This window comes from Zalophus californianus, chromosome 1, assembly GCF_009762305.2.
Source record: "Zalophus californianus isolate mZalCal1 chromosome 1, mZalCal1.pri.v2, whole genome shotgun sequence".
In the NCBI taxonomy this organism is placed as follows: Eukaryota; Metazoa; Chordata; class Mammalia; order Carnivora; family Otariidae; genus Zalophus; species Zalophus californianus.
Genome location: NC_045595.1, coordinates 157,849,024 through 157,868,436, shown reverse-complemented (window position 1 = coordinate 157,868,436; position 19,413 = coordinate 157,849,024). Strand labels below are relative to the sequence as shown.

The window sequence follows — 19,413 nt, the reverse complement described above, 5'->3', positions numbered from 1 at the left end:
ACCAATGCCCCACTTTGGGGAGGGGGGACGTTCAATAACAAAGTTTGCTTTTAATGCTTTAGCCAATAGTTTGCAGAATGAAGAAGAAAACTATTGAGAGAGGGGTGTCAGAAAAAGTCTTGGGGAGAAGTGACTGGGAGAGAAGAGAAGGATGGCGTTGGAGAGCAAGGGTCCGAGGTGAAGCTAAAGAGAAAACGAGGGTTCAGCGGTGTGGGAGAAAGGCAGAGGGCATTGCTCGTGCTATGGGGAAAGAGAAGTCGGGGAAAGAGCGCGGGACTAGAGCGCAACAGACGGGAAATGGGCGTTAGGATAAAAACTGAGTTTGGGGGACTGTTTTTTGTTATTTTTTTTTTCTTTTCCTCCAAGCTTCCTTTCCTTTCCAAGACTTTTGCTCTGCTCCATTTTGCTCCTCCCCCTCCTCCCCGCCTCCCCTGCTCCCCCTCCTCCTCCGCCTCGCGCGGTAATGGGAGGCTCCTAGGCAGGAGAAGCAAAAGAAGGAATTGTTTGCGAGTTCAGTCATCCAAAAAAGCTTCTTCCATATGGAGGGACCGGGTGCGCTGGGCGCGGCGTCCCCTGCCTCGTCCTCCTGCTGCCGCCGCTGCCGCGACCCCAGCTTCCTGCCACAGAGACCCTGAGCCCCGGCCCGCCGGTGTCAGCCGCGGCGCGCGCGCACGCACACTCACCCTTACACACACACGCGCGCGCGCGCGCACACACACACACACACACACTCACGCCCGCCACAGCCGCACGCAGCCGCACGCGCCCGCACGCGCCCTCCCTCCCCGGCCAGCAACTTCCCGGGCCGGGGCTCCTTTGTTGCTCCCGCGGCGGCCGCTCTCCCCTTTTGTGAGTCCCTGGGTGTCACTGTGCGGGTTGTGTGTCCGTGCGGCGCGGTGCCGTGTGGCTCCCTCCGCGCCCACCGCGCCGGCCCTCGGGCCCCGCTCGCCCTTCCCAGGAGCCGCTTCACCAGAGGTGAGTCACGTCCCTGAAGTTTGTTTTCTTTTCACAAAAAGTTGTGTTTCTGTGTTGGGTTTGGGCGGGGGGGGGGGAGGCGGCGGGGGGTGGTCGCAGGCTGGGCGAAGCCGAGGGGGCGCCGACGGCGGGAGCGGGTCCGGGCGCTCGGCCCGCGGATTCCCGCGGGGGCTGCGGCCGAAGCGGGCGAACCGGGCGCGGGGACGGAGAAGTTGGAGCGAGGCGGGCCGCGGGGTGCCGGGGCAGCGGCCGCCGGAGAGCCGCGGCCGGGCCCGGGCCGCCGCATCTGCTTTCCTGCGGCTCAGACTGGCGGGTCGTTCCCGGAAGCTTGGCGGGTGGAAGCGGGGCCCGGACCGCCCCCGAAACTTGCCCCGCAGCTTGACACCGGTGCTCCGGCTCCGTGCGCCGGGCGCGGGGTGAAGCCCGCAGAGGGTCGGCGGAGCCCGGAACCGCCCAGCACCAGTTCGCCTCTCCGGGGGAGGGGGCTTATCGTCCTGGCGTTTGGAAAGGGAAAACACAGAAGTGAGGGACCGAACGGACCGGGAGCGAAACAGCCCCCAGAAGGGCATCCCTGGCGGGGGGCGGGGGGCTTCAAGGGGCGAGGCTGAAGTGGGGTGTCCGGAGGTGTCTGTGGGGTTGGGGCAGCGGCAAGAGGGAGTGAGTGTTGGTTCGCGCGCGCAGCATCCTCCTGGAGTTGTGTTCTTAGGGTTTTTTTGTGTGTGACTGTGAGAGGTGGGGAAATGAACCTCTGGAACAGGTGGGAAGGGGCTGTAGAGAGGGGCAAGGAGCCCAGGCAGAATTTTCTGCTGGATTTTTGAAGGCCTTGCTTAACTTTCAGGGTGCCAGATGTTAGTTAGCTCTTCCAGGTGATAGGAGGTTTTTGAGGGGGAAGGGGCGGCGGACTTGGAGGACTTCAAGGAGCCTTGGGGATTTGTTTGGGGGATGGGGGTGGCAGAGGCAGGGTGACTTGAAAGGTTGTTGTGTTCTTCCAGAGATGTGGCAGTAAAGCTAAGAATACCCAAACCACACACCAGCAATCCTAAACAGGCACTTTATGGGTGTGGTGGGGTATTCTGCCGCTCCCCCACCCCTTCTTAGCAAGTTCAGATGGGTTCGAAGAAGTTTTTGACTCAGAGTTACCTCTTTAAGTGGACTGAGTGAAAAGTATACTTGGGTTTCAAGCCCTTGTGCCACCTCCAAGTACCCTGTACCCGACTCACCTTTGTCACCTAGTTCTTTGTTGTTCAGAACTTTGCAAGCATTGAACATTGAATAAATGTAATTTTCCAAAATTCTTGAGTGCGCAAGTGTTTTTGATTTATTCCACTACTGCGCGCTACATGGCTCCGCTCTGTGATGGTTTTTTCATCCCTCTGATTACAGCCAATAAATCAATCTCCATTTCCTCCTGGTCAGTGTGGACAATATTATAACACAGTTTTGTTGGACTGAGGTGGGGGCTGGGGCCCCTATACATCTGGGTGACCTATTTTCTGAACTTCACTTAAGTGAATCTGAGGCAAGAGCTTGGCCGTTTTGAGGTGTGTAACAGGTTTCCCAGGAACGTTTCTGAGGTCTTATAATTGGCACTTTTTAATGGTCTCATAATTGAAACCCAGAAGGTTACCATGGTAATCCTGAAGCACCTTGGGGTCAGTGGGACAGAGGCAGGGTGGAAACAGCAGTGGAGTTATGATTTTCCTGCCAGATGAGTTTTAGAGTGAGTTTATGTAAGAGGTAAAAATGAAAGAAGTTAAGAATTGCCTCATTGTGCCACTGTGCTGATGGTGCCCACCCCCTACCCCCCCCCCCCTTTATTTCTCAGTTTGACTCTTCAGGAGACTGGAGGCTGTCTATTCCTGTGAAATCTTGAGGATTGAGCTGTCAGGCACTGTCCCTTTCATCCTCTTTCAAGAGATCTGAGAGGAGTAACATCATAAGAGACATTTCCTCAGGAGAAATTGCCCAAGACACAGACATTGGCTTTACTCTGGACAGATTGCTAGAGGCCATGGTGGTTGGTCCCTTGACTGACCACAGCTAGGGGTGGGGGACAGAGGACCCTGCTTAGCTGTGGATGGGTTGGCCAGCTTGTGATAAGAGGGTGTTCCTTTCCATCCTCCAAATGGATTTGGAGATTTTCCTTTCTTTGAAGTTCTCTTTCAAGTGTTTGGGCTCCCAGCTCTCTTCTGCAACTTATCTGTGATTTCCATTCCCTAAGAAGGAGTAGGGGATTTTACTCCTTAAATAATTCAGTTGACTTCCCCAGGGACCCCCAGGGCTTAAGCAAGAAGAGCAAGAATTGAGTCTGGTCACAGTGTTCCACAAGACCTTAGGGCGTCTGGATTCAGATTTCAGCAAAGTCACTGATAGGGTTAATGAATAAGGGGTTTTCTCTCTGTCTTTCAAACAAGTGGGAAGAAGCTGAAGACCCATATGCACCAGTTAATTGATGTCCAGTACTTTCTGGCCTCTTGAGTAAGGAAGTATTAACCTGGCACCAAAAGATATTATACATTTGGGGTCTGCTTTCTGGGGAAATAGAGAAAGGGGAAGGGAGTGGAAATTGGGGAAGCAGAGGAAATAAAGTGATTTGTTACATTAAAAAAATCTACTTACTTTATCATTTAGAACTCCTTGTCATATCCATACTTCAATTCAGCAAACATTTCTAGTACATCAGACCCTGGACTGGGAGCTTTCTTGCCCCAGGAGAAGAAGCTTTCTTAGTTAAACGATGGTTTTCCAAACTAAACCCTCCCCCCCCAATTTTTATTTATTGCACAAGCATCTACTAATAATTTTAAAATGTTATTTTAAATGACCCACATTCCCATACTATAACACAACTTGGTTTTGTTCCTCCATGCGCATACATACTTTTCACATAGTTGTGATATAAGTGTAGACGTTTTTGTAGTCAGCAGCAAAGCATCTAGAGATTTTTGTCCAAAGACTCACAGGGAACAGATGTGTCCAACCTAATTCACTATTGGTGGGAACAACTTAAATCCTAAGAGTGCTCCCACATGGAGCCTTCATGTCATATGTTCATCATTTATGAGACCGAATCAAATATTTGGGGCCTGGGGGCAGGTGGAGAGTGGAATGGAAGTGGGTGTTTTTAATCTAGAAATCCATGTTTACAAAAAGCCTCCCTAAAAAGGGCTTTTGCCTCCTTGGAGCCTTCAGGGTTGATATGCGTAGGGAAGGGGAGGAGGAAGGTGAGAAGTCAGGTTTAGAGTCTCCATCTCCAGTGGCACTGCCGTGGGCTTTAGGGAACTTGGGCCAAAGCCCTGGTTCTTCTGCGGACTTCATTCACGCTGACTCAAACCACTGAACTAACTCATCGATGCTGCTTGCCTCTCCACCACCACTGTGTTAGCCATCCTCTCCAAGCTTGCCCCATTGTTCCCACCCTTCCTTTTCTTCTTCTTCCATCTCTGACATCTTTTCCATGCCTGCTGCCACCGTGCTTCTTCATGCCCTTGACAGTTGTTGCCAACGCATGGCTAGACTGCCCTCTGGCTACCTGTCACCACCCCACCTATCCTCCATCAGTCCCATAAACAAGTCACTACCCAACTTCAAACAGTCTAAGCTTACAACCCAAATTTCTTAGCCCTCCCACATGTGGCTGTGTCCCACCTCATGATAATATTCCTGCAGTCGGAGCCTTCTGCTCCAGCCTGAACCTGTCTAGTAGTGGACCCTTGATTCTTGCTGGGCTCATTCCTTGCTTGCTGCCTTAACACCCCAAGCCCTTTTCCTATAAGCTCACCTTACTTTGTATGAGACCCGCTAATAATTTGTTCTTGAGAGATATTTGAATATTGATGAAAATGGGCTGCTGGGTGCAAAGGTAATGGTTTTATAAGATCAGACTTTTTTCAATGTAATCATTGTCCTTAATTCATGGTTCATTTCATTTCTACAAGGGACCAGGTAACTGGAGATTTAAGGAAGCCTAGGATCTTAGAAAAACTACTTTTTCTGTTTTCTTATTTATAAAATGGATTAATAAGGAATTACTATGGTTTATAGCAATGCACCTTATAAAAAGCCAGTACTTTGGAACTGTTTGTTTTGTTGTTCAAAAGATAAGACACTTCTCTTTTTCCCCAGTCCCAGCACAAACTTCCTGGAATCCATGACCCATGAAGTCTTGTCAGCACTTACACCACCTGAGGGTAGCAGCAATGAAGTAGAAGAAGCAGGTGAGGTTTTCTGCTCATTGTCTAATACCTCTGGCCTATTGGGTCAGTCATTTTTTTTTTCATGTTTTGTGTTGCCTCTTGAGTCATTTTTTTTTTTTCATGTTTTGTGTTGCCTCTTGCGTGCTTCTCATCCTTTGGCATTAGAAGGGTCTGGCTCTGAGTGGAATCTGGACCAGACAGATTGGTTCTAGTTCAGTTCAGATACTCTTTTAGTCAGAGCTTGTGGTGACCTCTTTCCCTTGGGCTGGCTGTTTGAACCCTCCTTTCCTTCAAGAAAATCTGTTCAACATGTTGGATACAAACCATTTACTATGGGATTTGGAGTCTGAGGCTGCTGTAGAAAAGTCCTACTTAGGTTTGGGTGAGGAAAGCCCTGTGTTTATGTCTCTGTCAGTGGTATTACAGCGAATGCCTTGTGATCTGCTATACTGGGCAGTGTTTATCTCACAAAACCCAGAGGGATTCTGTGTCATCCCAACTTTTGAAATAAAGTTGGGAAATAATTTCTCCTTTTCTAATGGTGAATTTGGCCTTATCTTCAAAGAAGGCCTTTGATGTTTGGGACAGGATTATTGGGCAGTAAGAGAAAATCATAGGAGACAGATCAGAGCCAATAATACAGTCAACCTCATTTGGTTGCCAGAGGAAAATCTCAACTAGTTCTCCTGGTAAGTAACAGGAAAGTACATAACATGGCCTGGGTAAGTAGGGTTGAATAAAAAAAATAACTCAAAAGGAGCTGAGCAGCGGAAAGTATAGCAAGCAAAGGAATGTTTATTCTTCTCTAAAATGAATTTAGACAGCATTGGACAAGATGAGCGTGATGATGTATGTGTAGGCTGGAGCCTTCATCCTTTTGACAAACTTTTATTGGGCACTTGCTGTATGCCTGGGATCAATACCAGAGCCCACACCATCCAGAATTGCATTACTGAAGGGAAGGGAACACTGCAATACAAACTGTAGTGTTAAAGTACTTGGACAGGGTCAATTAAGAAAGGCTTCTTGAGGGAGGAGAGTCAGTATCTCAGACTAAGTGTTAAAGGCATAGATGGGACTGGCAGGGCTGAACTGTTCTTTGACTTCTGCCTGTACGTGTTCACGATTTTCTCCCTGAAAACTTACTTTACTTCAGCAGATGATAGGCTCAGGTATTCTTGAGACAGGAGATTGCAAGTTCAGAGTACTTTTGTTAATTTTAGGGAAGTTAAAAACTGGAAGTTCTGCACTGAATACAGAATCTCAGAAATTTGAGTCTTAGACAGGATTCTAAAACTAGTTACTGAATAGCTGTCAGCGGGGTCCAGGGGTGGGGAGGAGAAATGTGTAATTTTTTTCTTCTTTCTCATCCATGTCAGATTTCAGCTGAGAATTTTAGAAACAACATGCCTGAATTCAGCTTTTTACCTTTCAGTTTCATTTTCCCTTTGTTCTACATGTGCACCAGGTTTGCTAACTCTGAAACCCTTTCCAGAGTAGCCAATGAGGGGACATTTATTTTAGGGAAAAATAAAAGTGGCTGGGCTCTCCACTTGCTCAGGAACCTCCTTGGCTGCTGAGAGGTAACTATCACACAGGATGGGAGCTGTACGTAAGAGGAAGGGGGCCTGCAGAGCTGGCTAACTGTGGAGGCCCCCCCACCAAGCAGGGCTGGAACTGGACTCTGGAATAGAGCGTTCCCTCACCTCCCCTGGCCCTGCCAATATTTTTCCAGAGTAGTCCCAACCAGGTGCCTTTACTAGTCTGAGTTTACCTAACATTACAATCACAGCAAGTTTATTAGGTATGGGTCACAGTTAATTGGAGAGGAAAATTGGGGGGTTCTGACTTTATTACTTTTCTATGAAAGCAGAGGCTGCTCTTAATTATTTCACAGATCATCCCTGCCACTTGACTCTCTTTCTGCCCTTAATGACTATCATCCCACAGTGGTGTTATGCTAGCTCTTCCTTTTTATGTACCTGTGTCCATGTGAGGGGGATTTCATAATGCAGTCAGTCAACACAATGAGTCCACAGAAAGCAATGGAAATTCATGGCTGTTTACCTCTGTCATTATGAATGGGAGTTTTGTAGTGAACAAGTTACATAAAAATCTACTGTGTTATAGCCAAGAGTTAGATTCTAATGACTCTTCCAATGTACAGGCCTTCCAAACACTCACCTGCCACCCTTCCTTGACACCAGTCAGGGTCTGCCATCGTGAGGGCTGTGTCCACTCCAGGTGAAAGCCCCACGGTCAGGTGCTTTTCATTCTCTAGCCTTGTGTTGCAGAGATGGAGCCTGGGTGGTTAGGCCCACCTCTCGCCTGTCTGGACTGTGGCAGCTTGCCAGCAAGTTTCACTGGGTGGTCTTTGACAATGGGAAAGAGGAGGGGTGGGGAGGCTCAGCTCTCCTGCCCAAAGGGGAACAAGAAAGTTGGCAGCCAATCCCCTGTCACTGAAACACCACAAAGGTCTTGAGCCCTGGTGAAAAAAAAAAAAAAAAATGGAAAGGTTGCTGAGGGTGGTATTGTGATGGGGTTAATTTTTGTTCCCCCGATTTTATAGACAGAGCCTTGTGTTTATGTGGTGAGGCTCCCTCAAGAGGGTAAGCACACAGGAGCGGCAGGTACTCTTCATCATGGGAGGGGAGAATTACTATTCTCACCCCATCACTCAGGGAATCAGCTGTGGACCTGGAGGGCAGGCTGAGGTCCAGAAAACTCGGTGCCAATGAGGCAGCCCCCCCTGCCTCTCTGTCCTTCCGATGATGTGCAGAATGAGAGCTGCCATTTAATGAGCACTCACTGTGTGCCGGGTCCTGTGCTAAGCCTACAGGTATTACCCTTGCACCCCCCACGCGCCCCTCCAGAGTCCTGTGCAGATGGGCAGTATGATCCTGCTCTGCAGATGAGGGGCCGAAGCTTAAAGAATTGTAGTGACTTGTCCTGCCCTCACAGCTGGTAAGTGGCAGAGCCAAGATTTCATCGAAAGACTGCTGACTCCAAAACTCAGGCTCTGCAGGAAGAAAATACCCAGACAGTCCCTCCCACTAATAAGAGTCCTCTTGGCTTGGGGGGAGGGGGGAGTGGCAGGGAGGACTGTTGCTTTTGCAACTAACAGGTGTACGGGGCCAGTGGGGGCCTTGATGAGACTTGCCTTAAGAGACACAAACTGACAACTGGGACCACAGCTGGAAGCTTTGACTGGCGCAGCAGCCGCACAGGGAAGCCAGGCTGTGTGGTACAGCTTATGTCAGACTTTGTAGACAGTTCTGAAAGCCACCTCCTCCTGGGTCTCATCTCAGAACATGTCTCCTGCCTCTCCCATCTCCGGCACTCCCCCCGCCACCCCCCACCCCCCACCCCCGCCCCGGACACCATCTGAATTGGCTGGCTGAGTCTCTGTGTCCACTGTAGATGCCCACTGAACCCACTTGCTCCTCAGGTTTCTGCAAGTCTGATCAAGCAGGTCCTCTGTGCCCTCAGTGGAGAGAGGGGGAGAAGGTGCTTGGCCTAGCAGATACTTTTCCTGGTCAGGAGAAGTGGCAGCTTGCACAGAAAAATAGCCCGGGGAAGGAGGTAAGAGCTTTGACAGACAGGTAACTGCCAGGAGACGGTACCTCGCAGGCAGATACTCACAGGACAGCCCGCAGGAAGAATTCTACAGGCAGTTACCTGCAGGAGAGCACAACAGACCACAACCCCCCCCCCCACCCCCCGGCTGAGGGCAGTGGTGGAGGCTTGGCTGTGGAGGACTCAGAGCTGCCCTTAATTCCATGTCTTTCTGTGGCAAACGTGGACAGCCCGAAGCCAGGGGGTTCTGCTTTGCAGTGAGGAACGACACAGGACACTTGGGCTTAAGAAACAATTATGTGACCAACTAGCTGGGTAACTGAGAGGAGTCACCCAAACTCTCTGGGCCTTTATTTCCCCCTCCCCACAAAGCTGCCTTTCAGAGCCCTAGCAGGATGCAGAGAGCTAGCACAGGAGAACGCTTCTGATTCAGAGTGTTTTTGCTCTCATCAGAAACCCAAGTCCTCTGGCATCTGTGCTCGCCCAGGATGAGTGAGAAGATAAGACCTGCTAGGGAACTGGCCAGAGGTCAGAGCATGGCCGTATGGGCTGCATCTGCTTCTGCAGTTGTGTCTCTGGTTTCTGAGGGCAGGGGCCTGGACTAGAGGCAGTTCATCCTATTGCCAGAAACCCTTCCTGAGCTCCGAACAAGCTGTCTTTCTCCCTCTTGCAGGAAGAGGGAGTGGGGGCATCTCAGGGTCTGGAGGGAGTTGGGGGAGGAAAAGATCTCATGGTGAGGGGATCCTGGTTAACATTCTTCCTGAGGGAGGGGAGAACAGAGGAGTCTGGGGAGTGTCTGGAGTGACCCCTCTGAGAGGACAGAGTCTGGGGTGAATCTTACTAGAAAGTTGTTCAGGAGGAAGCAGTATTTCGAGGGCCACTTCCAAGTTGGAGATTGTGTGGCATCCTGGTTAAGTGCGGGCTTTGGAACCAGAAAGGCCTGGATTTGCATCGTGGCCTTGCCAGTGCCTAGGTATATGACCCTGGGCTAGTTACCAGGACTCTGAAATCCCGATTTCTTAAGGTTGTTGTAAAGAGAAGCAAGAAATGGCATATAATGCATTTATGAAGCACATGTGAGCATTCAGGAGAAGGCGGCTGTTGGGAGGAAAGGAAAGAGGAGCAGCAGGAAGTGAGGGTTACTGATGGATTGGACAGCTGGAAGGAGGGATGGGGGAAGGCTGTGCCGATGGGACCGCCACTGCTCAAGGCTCTGCAGGGATAGAGTGAGCAGATGGGGACAGAGAGGAGCCCACAGTGGGACAAAGCCCTGCCCAGTGCACCCTCAGGTGTCCTCAGACCCGGTCAGTAGGAAGAGAATTCCCACCCAGCCTCCTCTGCTTCTTCCCAGTTCAGCATCTTCCATCCTGCCTGCGAGGCTGGAAACGTTGGCGTCAGGTTTGACTCTGTTCTTTCTCTCACACTCCACTTTAAATTGACAAATAATATTGGCTTTACTTTTAAAATACATCCAGAATCCTGCAATTTCTTACCACCCTGGTCTTCCACCACTTCTGCCCCGAACTATGGGACTGTCGCAGTAGCTTCCTCAGGGTTCTGCCTGCTTCTGCCCCCACTCCCCTGACCTCCCTGCCCCTAAGTCTGTCCACATTGAGAAGCCAGTTTCAGCTTCCAACAGAGAAGCCACAGGAGGTCACTTCTCGGCTCAGAACTCTCCAGGGGGTCCTGTTTAATTCAGAGAAAATTCTAAAGCCTTAGGTGCCCTCCGCCCCACCCCTTGCAACTCTGCCCTCACCCGCCCCCTCCCCTTGGCCTCCTTGCTGCTCCTGCAACTCAGCTAGCTGAGCAACTTCTTTGCCTTCCTTAACTAACCTGAACCTAGCTGCCCTTTATTAATTTGTCTTTCTCTCTCCCTTCAGCCTAATTTATTTTCCCTCAGTTATCACTTGCTGACAGGTATCCATTTGTCCATTTGCTTACTGCCTGCTTCTCCTCCAGAATGAAAGATCCATGAGACCAGGGACTTTTTTTTTTTCTCACTGTCTTTCCCGTGCCTCGATTAGAATCTAATATGTAACTCGTGTTCATTTTTACCCCCACTAGTCTGCAGGGCTTTTCTGAATTTCAAAAGAGGTGTGATATGAGTTTCCAACAACATCAAATAATTACATATGGATTTATAGAAGAAAAATGCGTTCTGGGTATATGTATATGGCAGTACGCGGGAGAGTGGTGCAGAGAATTCTAATAATATTCGAGCATCTGGTTCAGAAATGCCAGGGAGCTGTGTGCTAGGCCACTACAGACTAGCCCAGTTCTTCCTTCTTCCTCAAGGTGACTGACCCAGGATGGTCCGTGTGTGTGCCTGCTGTCCCACCTGTAAGGGCGGCATAAGAGTGGATGCCCGCTCCGGCCCACCCTCATCACTCGCGTCAGAGGGATTTGTGGAGCGTGTACTTTATGCCCAGCATGTGCTAAGCCTGGCTAGGTGCCTTCTCTCATTCCACCGAGTTTCACAGTCTAGTTGTTCACCTGGGATTGCCTCACTGTACCTCGACTATCCATTTTGATGCCCCCTTCCGGTATCACGGTGACCTGAGTTGAATTGGAGCTCTGTTGAATCGAGTTTGGAACCACAAGCTGGGGACATGAGGAACATGATGCATTCGAGAATAGTTCAGTCCCCCCAACACATGAGGGCCTGGGGGGGTGTCAGGCCCCATGCTAGGCACGCAGGCCACAGAGATGGTCTCTGCTGCGGGAGAGCTGACAGCTGTGTACAAGGGATAGCATGATTGGATGTCTGCCCAGAGGGGGACAGATCTGACTTCAAATTGCCTCTTAGTCACTTCTGACTTGCTTCTAGATTTAGAAGCCGAGGAAGAATAAAAATAGGGATAGAGATCCCAGGAGGTCTTGTGCTGACAACAAATGTGCCTGAGAAATTATACTACCAAGATCCCCAGACCCAACATCTACAGCATCTCAGGAAGCTGAAGGCATGAGCCTCCTTCAGTTTTTTATTTTTTTTAACTCTTAAAAATGAATAGCTTTTTTTTTCTTGCAATTTTCCGTTTACAGAAAAAAATTAAGTAAAAAATACAGAGTTGCCACATACCCCTGACCCCAGGCCTGTTCTCCCCTGGTATTCAGATGTTGGTGCACTACATTTGTTACAGTTGTGTGGTTGATAAGCCAATACAGATACATTGTTATTAACTAAAGCGCTTGGCTTACATTGACTATCTGTATTATACACTCTATGGGTTTTGACAAATGCCTAATAACAACTATTCGCCATTGCAGTATCATACAGAATAATAGTTTCACTGCCTTAAAATTCCCTATGCTCCACTTACTAGGCCCGCTCTCTTTCCCTCCCCCAATCCCTGGCAACCAGCACTCTTTACTACTGTCTTCATAGTTTGTCTTTGCCAGACTGTCCTATAGTTGGAATCACACAGTATATAGTGTTTCCAGGTTGGCTTCTTTTACTTGGCAGTCTCCTTTGGTTTTAAATTCAGCCTTCTGTCCCCATCGGCTCTCCCTCCCCCACATGCACACACCCAGCTGGAGTAAAAGCCCTGTGCTGAGACCCACTTGACCAGAGCCCACGAGTCTCATTCCTTCATCGTCTCCCAGTGAACATGCCTGGCCCCGGTGCTACCGGAGTTTAGCCCAGGCTGGTGAACTGTCAGGAGCTGCCTGTGTTTTGGTTCCACATCTGGAGGTATCAGCTGTGCAGACCTTCGCATCCCATTCCTAAATAGAGACAGGAGGAGCACATGGGGCTGTTTGTCTTCCTCCTCAGTAGTTTGTTTTACTTGCTTCGGAGCCGGAGGAGGAGGGTGGGGAAGTGAGCTTCCCACAGGCAGGCAGCACTCCTTCACATCCACATCCACTGGCCAGCCACACGTCCCCCAGCCTCTGCAGTCACTGCTGTCAGCCCTGTCCAGGTCCAGGTGGTGTGTGCGCTGAGCCCAGAGAGTGAGCACTGAGGCCTGTTTTGTGGTCATTTGGGAGGAAGACCAATAGGGAGCAGAAAGACTGAGAACATTCTCCCTGCCCAGAAGGGCTTCTTTCCTGAGTCAGCCTTGTGAGCCAGGATTCCTTGGGAGCTGGAGGCAGGCACCTCAGTATCCAGTGCACTCACCAGTCACTCCAAACAGGGAGGCCCTCTGGGGGAGTAAGTGCCATGATGATGGATGTTCTAAGGGAAGCGGGAGGAGGGAGCTCCTCAGACCTACGCCCCAGCTAGGGCAAGGAAAGTGCATGCGAATGGGTCCTGTGGGTCATTCGGTTGAATGAGGCTCAGAAGTTCCAGGGGCTGAGGAAAGGGGGTGTGCAAGGTGCAGAGAGTTACAATCCTGGGGAACAGGGACTGAAATTTAGACCCCAGGTTCCATTGCTTCCTGTTTGGAATAAACACAGAGCTCAGGCCAGTTGGTACCTTCGTACTCTGAAGGACGCCAGCCAGGGTGTCAGAGTTCAGTGTGAAGGAGGACGAAGACTCTTTGGCCCCCTTGGAAAGTCAGCTTTTGGACGATGGAAATTCCATGCTTATGGTCCAAGTCCATACCGCCTCCTCCTCCGGTTTTTCTTCTTCACCCAGTGCACCACCCAAGCTGTATCCTGATCAGTGACTCACTAAAGGGCCCCAGGTCACCATACATTGGCTCTGTCTAGTTGTCCCCAGTGCAAGTGGAGACAAATAGTACTTGTCCCAAGGTTTGCCACTAAAATTGTGAGCACTATTGCAATGGAGTTTTTAAAGTTCTTCAGGCTCTCTGTGGGCAAGTTGTCCTTGACTTTGTGGTTAGTTATGGAATCAGAGTGTAGCCTCCTCGCCCCTTGTCTTCCTGAGTCTAATTTTAGAGCCTAGGAGGCTGTGGCAGTAATTACTGACACTCAACACAGGGGAAGCCTTGGCCCTTTCCTCGGTTTGCCCAAAGAGGCAGACAACAGAAAACTACTGAACTGTGTGAGTGTGGGGCCTGTGTTCCTTACCAAATCCAGCCTTTACCCCTGTCTCCCTCCTAACATTCCATCCCCACAGGAGGTATAGTGAGAGTCCTGAGAGAGAATCCCAGGCCAGCTCCTGTAGGTACATGCCAGATAGAGTGTGCCTAGGAACAGGGGCACTTTTCCCAAACCAAGAGATAAATACATGATCTGACAAAGCATTTGGGCTTGTTTTTTTTTTCCCCCGATTGGTGTGTGGAAGAAATCTCAGGAAGGCTGATTTTATAAATAGCCTTTATATTTACTAAAATATAAATTTATAAATGTAACGCATTTTTTAAAAAATCACCTTTAGCATAGAGAATGGCATTCTGTGGGGATCATGCCAGGACCTCCCAAGATGTGGTTGCCTGTTAATACGGGATGCTCAGGGAGGCACAGCACAGGCCTTGTACGATTTGGGGAGCTTCAGCAAGTGTTGGTAGAAGGAAGTCTCTGGTGCAGTCTGGGCCTTCTTTAGTACTTTCCAGAACAATATGCAGAAATCAGGGCAGGGTCCCAATTCCACCCACTGCCACTCTACTCCCCTCTTTAGAAGAAGCCAGCCTCCATGGTAGCAGAACAAGGAAGGTCCTTATTAACTAAGGTCTATGTGCTTTCAAAGTCAGAAAGTAAAGAGGAAGAGCATGAGCAATTAAGATGGACTCCTAGGCAGGCAGAACTAATTTTCCCCACACGGGAAATGAACAAAAATGCCAGTACCTAACACCCTTGGTCTGCATGGGGGGAAAAGCAGAGAGACCTGTTTCTTTGCATCTCAGCCAAGATGGGGCGTGTTTCCCTGCCCAAGGAGGGGGGTTCTGACCTGTCTCCCTAGTGTGAAGAATGCCACCCTTTGAGACTCATGATACTCACAGACTGCCTCTCTTGAGTCACTTACAGCAGAGGCCCCCAAACATGTTAAAACCATCAAATGGTGGCCTTCCTGTTGATCAGTGAACAGATTATTGAGCACTGTGCCTGCTGCCCACAAGACACTTCTAGCCTGGATTATGAGTATCTTTGAAATCCAAACCAGAGGTTGTTTCACGTTGAATTGCCTCATCCACATTCTCTCATTAGAGAAGTGCTTGGTCCGAGTAGGTGCTAGATGCTCACCATTATCATCATCATCATCATTATTACGTTGGTTTGAGATAAACTGCCGACTTAGAATTCTTTCCTAAGCCAGTATTCTTGGCGCATTTGGCTATTTAAAAGGAGTTTTGTCAATTATGGTATGTTGGGAATTTTACCGTAGAGACATGGAGGCCCAGAGAAAAGTGATAGATTCAGAAGGCCAAGCCAGTTTTCTTGATGGTCTTTCACCTGGGCCTCAAGGCCTCTGCACTTGGTTAGTTCTGCAGCCAGAGAAGTTGGGGGTATGTTGGTGGTGAGATACGCTCAGGGTCCTGGGGAAGGCCCACCCCGGACAGAGAAACCCCAGAAAGGAAACAGAGGGTGTGGGGTGCAGCCAACTAGCTCTGGGTCCCTGCACCAGAGGGCTAGGGGGATAGGCTCTGTAGGTCTCCTCTGGCTATGGCCAGCAGTCCCCTTTCAGAGATGGGGCTGCCTCTTTGGCCCAATACCGGGGAGCCTTTCAAGGTCAAAGAGAACACACCTTCCCCACCAGAACCTGGGCACTCACTGAAACTTGCTTTTGAAAATGCTCTTTGGCTTGACTGAGAGGACATTGGGTAAGTGGGTAGGTGGGTGGGTCGGTGGCATAGGGGTTTTCCTGGAAGTTAGTGTGGGATTGGGAAGGTTTGAGATGTTCTAGTTATCCTTTGAAAAAAACAAGTTTTATTATTATTTGTTTATTTAAAAACTCTAACACAGAGAAGCAGAAAGAATAGTATCATGAACAAATGTAGTGATCCGAAGGGGTACGTGCACCCCAATGTTTATAGCAGCAATGTCCACAATAGCCAAACTATGGAAAGAGCCAAGATGTCCATCAACAGATGAATGGATAAAGAAGATGCGGTATATATATACAATGGAATCCTATGCAGCCATCAAAAAAATGAAATCTTGCCCTTTGCAACGACATGGATGGAACTAGAGGGTATTATGCTAAGTGAAATAAGTCAATAAGAGAAAGGCAGGTATCATATGATCTCACTGATATGAGGAATTTGAGAAATAAGACAGAGGATCATAGAGGAAGGGAGGAAAAAATGAAACAAATGAAACCAGAGAGGGAGACAAACCATAAGAGACTCTTAATCTCAGGAAACAAACTGAGGGCTGCTGGAGTGGTGGGGGGTGGGAGGGATGGGGTGGCTGTGTGATAGGCATTGGGAAGGGTATGTGCTATGGTGAGCGCTGTGAATTGTGTAAGACTGATGAATCACAGACCTGTACCTCTGAAACAAATAATACATTATATGTCAAAAAAAAAAAAAAAAGAAGAAGAAGTTAGTAGGAAGGGAAAAACGAAGGGGCGGAATCGGAGGGGGAGACAAACCATGAGAGACTATGGACTCTGAGAAACAAACTGAGGGTTCTAGAGGGGAGGGGGGTGGGGGGATGGGTTAGCCTGGTGATGGGTATTAAGGAGGGCACGTCCTGAATGGAGCATGGAGTGTTATACACAAACAGTGAATCATGGAACACTACATCAAAAACTAATGATGTAATGTATGGTGACTAATATAACAAAATAAAATTAAAAAAATAAAATTAAAAAAAAGAATAGTATCATGAACCCCATCTACCCATCACCCAGATTCAACAGTTATCAGGACAAAGAGTTTTTTGTTTTGTTTTGTTTTGTTTTTTAATATTGGTTTGTTTTCATTAGTATCTGTGTGCCAGATGGGACAGGGATGGATGCCACAAGGTTGCTCTTTCCAAAAGACGTGTGTGATCCAGTCTCCCCGCCCTCTTCACAGCAGCATAGAGAGGAAAGAACACCAGCCTGGGGCACTCGAGTTTGATTCCCGGTTGTTCCATGGTGCTCTGAGATGTTTCTGTGTTACTCCCTACCCGATGCTGAGCTCTTAGAGAAAGGCTGAACTCTGGCTTTGGATTCTGAAGACCTGATATTGAATGGGTGTTCAGTAAGCATTGATTGACTTGTAAGGCAAGTGATTGCATGAGACAGGGTGGGTTCCATCTGGATAGGTGTAAGTCATCTGAGTGCTTAGTTCACCATTGGGGGAGCAGTTCACCCAAAGTGGGCAGATGGTGGGATTCATAGTTGGGTAGGGGGTGACTATCTGAACCCTGGGGGACTCTGAATGTGTAAAGGGTTGGCCTTCATCATTCTAGAGTGAAGGGGCTCCTGCTTTTGCCTAGAAAGAGGGAAAGAAGATTGTAGCAGCACGAGAGAACAGGAGAGAGCGGGACTGGGGCTGCTTTCTGCCTGGCCCCCAGATTATGGAGCCTGCAGGCTGTGGGTGTGGCGGAGCAGGCTCTGAGAATGAGGCTCCAGCCCCAGACCCATTCCTCTGGGTGGCCACAGACAGCCCGCAGGCCGCCTGCACCACCAGGCCTGCGTGTCATTCCAAGTGCTATTTTATTCACTGTGGCGTTGGCAAGGAACAGGGCTCCTTCTAATGTGGGGGAGGGGGGTCCACTTCCAGCCCTTGCAGTGCTGGGCAGCTCCGCTGCTCTGTGCCCCTCTGGGCAGGCCTGGGGACGTTAAAGGAGATGAAATGGGGTGTCGGAGGGGCATGAGGGCAGATGCTGCAAACACTTCCCCCTCAGCTCCAACCCTGGGTGTAGCTAGCAGGGGCCTCAGGCAGGGTAGGCCAAGGCCCACGACAGACCCCGGCCAAAGCCTCCAAGCCCTGCCTTTCATCAGTGACCTGCCCCGCCTGCGCCCTGCCTGGTCTTTTTCAGTTTAAACTTCCAGCCCTGCCCTCCCCTCCCATACACTCATGATGTGTGTGTTAGTGTTTTAATTTTTATTCTTGGCAGAAGTTAAGACACAAAATGGATTTGGAAGGAGATGAAACCAGTCTGGGTATATGTTGGGCAGCAGCAGCTTCATTCCTGGAGTGGGCGGGCCGTGGAGGGGGAGGGCTGGGGTGGGGACCAAGTCTCTAAGGCGAGGGTGGGAGCTGTCTCCTTCCCTGCTAGGGACCAAACTGAAAAAGGACCTCTCTGGTGAAGGCCTGAAGCCAGAGGCTAAGCCGTTAACCCTGTGGGACATCGAAAAGACAGTTCCAGTGGAACCAAAGCCCTCTGGTCCAGTATGGTTTTAAGTGGCTGTGGTGGGAGTCTGGCTGGTCAGCACCTGTCCCACTCTCTGGTGGTCTGTGAGCCCCTGGAGACTGTTCTGCCTTTGTTAAAGGACTCATTGCTGCCATTTCAGGTTTTGATGTGCAAGCACTAAAATGTGCATGTCTTCTGCTGACCTCCCAGGCCCCAGAAGTAGTGGTGATGGCCCCAGTCTGGCAAGGGTCACTGTGGCCCGAGGACCAGTCTGAACCTCCTTTTCTACGGTGGAGGCCATCTTGGCCCCCAAAGTAGGTGCTCTTTGCAATGGTGGCCTCCCCTTGGGTTTTTATTTCTCTGTGAAGAGGAGAAAACTAGGAATCTGAAAGTCCAGAAAATATTTGAGGAAATGTGAGAGAAGCTTTAAGAAAATGTTTTATTCTTTAAAATGTATTAAGATACTCAGTTTTTGGAATTGAAAAAAAAAGTTTTAGCTTTAAAAATTACAAGAATTTCCTTAAAATAATTTAGTAGGGAACATTTTTATACAAAATTCTCCATTCCAGCCATGGCGTCCAATGTAACCGAAGCATTTCTGATAGACATTCTGAATCAAAATGGCCCCCAAATCCATGGCAGGGACACCCAGTGGTTCCCAATCTTGGCTGTACGTTACAGTTTCCAGGGAAGAGTTGTGAAATACTGCTACCTTGGCCCCATCTCCAGAGCGGGGCTTATATTTTTCTGAGGAGCTGCCCAGGGATTGGGGTGTCTTGATGTCCCCAGATGATTCTTCTGGGCAGCCAGAGTTGGCAGTCTTCGGTCTAATGCTTGTGTAAGCACAGAAGGAAGATGAGAGAGGCCAGATTAAGAAGTGGAAGAATTTTATTGTCTCTTACTACATGCTGGTGCATATAACTTGGATCCAGGCTCAAACCACTCCTGCCAACTTTTGGATGGGATTTGGGCACTCAGACCTCAGGCCTGACTCTGAGTGTGGTTGGGGACAGCACATCTTTAGGAGTTGAATGCAGAGTGCACTGTGGGATCTGCCAAACCAGTCCCTCCCAAAACATAGTAGCCAGTGCATGACTCCAACTCAGACCGACTTTGGTTTTTTCAGCCTTTTGCAGTTCCTTCTTTGGAAAACAGCGCATTGTGTATCTGCTTGAAATGATCAAGGACATCAAGACCAACAGTCAGGAAGCAGAAAAGCCGTGGCTTTGAAGTCTTTACTTGAGGAAAATGCTTAATCTTTCTGAGCCTCAATTGCTGCATCTGTAAAATGGGGATGACAATACCACCTACTTCATAGAGTTGCTTAGAGGTTAGACAAGATAATGCATGTAACTTGTTTCACACATAGTAACTCAACGAACGGTCAAGTGCTTTCCTTTGACTTATACCAAGATTGATGATTTCTTCTAATTCTAAAGATCTGCCTTAATCCCATATCGCAACAAAACCTGGTATGTTATATTTATTAAATCTCGATGACTTTTACTTATATTTACAAATCAGTTAAATTAAGAAATTT

General features: G+C 49.1%; 1 protein-coding gene across 4 annotated transcripts in view; it reads left to right on the top strand.

Moving 5' to 3' along the window:
* The first annotated feature begins 472 nt into the window (after positions 1-472).
* BOC (BOC cell adhesion associated, oncogene regulated) overlaps positions 473-19,413 on the top strand; it is a 70,898-nt gene continuing 51,957 nt past the window's right edge. The window contains exons 1-3 of one of the 4 annotated variants that reach the window (XM_027586432.2): positions 473-975; positions 5,101-5,192; positions 19,000-19,203. The gene's annotated coding sequence lies outside the window, so the exon portion shown is untranslated. The other 3 variants (XM_027586431.2, XM_027586434.1, XM_027586430.1) reach the window with 3 other exon arrangements.